The sequence below is a fragment of the Echinops telfairi genome, unplaced genomic scaffold, assembly GCF_000313985.2.
Source record: "Echinops telfairi isolate 266 unplaced genomic scaffold, ASM31398v2 ScPeMD7_7424;HRSCAF=8462, whole genome shotgun sequence".
NCBI lineage: Eukaryota > Metazoa > Chordata > Mammalia > Afrosoricida > Tenrecidae > Echinops > Echinops telfairi.
Window position 1 is genome coordinate 20,701,510 of NW_022111324.1, and position 2,247 is coordinate 20,703,756.

Sequence of the window (2,247 nt, forward strand, 5' to 3'; positions counted from 1 at the left end):
AACTTTATCTAAAGCCTTCCTCCAACATGGATTTCCTCCTATCTTCCTGGTATCAGGATAGAAATCTCTCACCACAGATCCAATCATTTCCCCAAGCCTGTAGATTTACTTTGTATGTTTGGAATCAGTTCATTTATCTCCATGATCTCTATCAATACCTCTAGACTTAGGAAGAAACAATCTGAAGTTTTGAACCAACCCCTGTAGAGCTTCACCCAGGATAGGAGGGGGCAAAGGCACCGGTCACAGAAGCATGATGAGAGGGGCATGAGCACATCTCGCTGTTAGAGGTGGAGCCACAGAAGCAGGAATGGGACTGTGATTGAGATACATTTTTACATAAATGGGCATACAGGATTGGTCCAGGGCCTTTCTACCAAGGCAGTCAGGGCACAACCAACAGGGCATAATGTTACACTAGGTGGCACATGGACTGTCCCTAATAAAGCGACTTCGAATCCATTGCTTCCCAAAGCACTCTGCCTGGGGCTGTGATGCTCTGAATGGCCACTTAACAATCAGAAGGAATTCAATGGAGGCTTAATTAATGTGAGGACTCTCTACATAGATTTCGGGGCTTTTTCTGTCATCCGGAGCCTTCTGCAAATCAAGGTGCTCAGATTTTAAGCTCTAACAGAGTTTAAAAGAGAAGTCAAAGATGGTCGCTCATTTATCTTCCTAATCAACTCACAAGCAGCTTCCATCCAAATGGACAGCATCTTGGGTGAAGGTCTAACACGGAGTCTCAGGAGTTAACAGGTCTTAAAGTCACTCGTTGCCTGGGTTTTCCTTTACAATATTCTGTGTTATAAAGATTAACAACGTTCTCAAAACTGCACAACATAAAACTACACAGACGTGCAAAAGCAGCTACATAATTTCTAGCTGCTTCTGAAGGAGACCTAGTGGAGTAGTGGTTACAGTCAGAGTCAGGAGTTCAAAACGACCAGCTGCTCCTTGGCAGAAAGATGGGGCTTCCTACTCTCATAACCAGTGAGCCGCAGAAACTCACAGGGGCCCTTGTCCTATAGGGTTGCTCTGAGCCAGCATCGACTGGATGCCACGAGTTTGGGATTTTTGTTTGTTTTCAGTTAGGTTAACCTGTTAGGTCTCTCTCTCATGGGAGAAATACCTCAATCTTTGGCTTCTCGTGAGAAAGAATTCATGCCGAAGCCTGGTTTGTGATCCAAGTGAGTTTTATAAAGGTTAGAAGCGGCACAAATGCGCGGACCACAGCCCGGCCACTCGGAACCACAGCCCCGCACTCTGTATTGCAGCTGCTGGGTGAGAGAGCACAAGCTCTGGCTTTTCAGGACCCCCGTTGGGAGCCGTGGTCGACAATACTGGTCGACCCCATGGGCTGAATCAAATTCACCTGGCCTAGATGGGCCAAACCAAGTGTACCACCCACCTAGGTGTACCAACCCTTCCTGGCTGGGAGCTCGAACCTATTTCCCCCCTGAAGGCGTATGGACCCAAATCATTGGGGTACTGGGTGACAACATCTCTAGCTGCTTCCTATTGGCAACAGGGGCGAAGTGGGGCTTTGGGTCCACACCCTTCCTACTCTGTGGGAAGGGGTTATCAGCTCAGGGCCCAGGACGGATAAAGTTGGGGTGGTCCAGGAACTGGTGGTCCTGAAGCTGGCACATGTGGTTCAGAGACATCGGTACCCTGAAAACTTCTAGAAAACAAACAAACAAACAGATGGACACTTTAAGTGAGACGGGTAAGGTTGTAAGATGGCAATGCCCTTGGAGGTGGGGGTTAGTGCCATGGTTAGTTTAGAAAAGAGGGAATCCTAAGACTGACAGGCATGGGTGTTCACTGTAAACACAGGAATGGGGTAAAAGCATTCACTAGCTTAAAGGCTGTGATGGGCCTGAGGTAGGCTTTTCTATGGAGCACCCATCTTTCCTGAGGTGGCAGTGAAACACCCCTAACAGCTCTCAGAGGTGCTTGTCTGCATGCTCCGCTTCTGAGGGGTCTGGGTGCAACAGCTTTCACGGTTTCACCTGTGAATGGTGCCCAGAGTCCAGGGAAGAAGCGGAGGACAGGATAGGCAGCCCAGCATCTAGGAGGACATCCACTGACCTGGATTGCTCACCCAAGGTTCCCGACCCACTACAGCTGTCTTGCTGCTTCGCTGGCCAGGCCGGGCCAATCTTCAATGAGCAGATGCTCACCTGGCCTGCGTGTGCCCTCCCTCTTGGCTATCTGCCATAGGACAAGGCACACCCTGGTGGC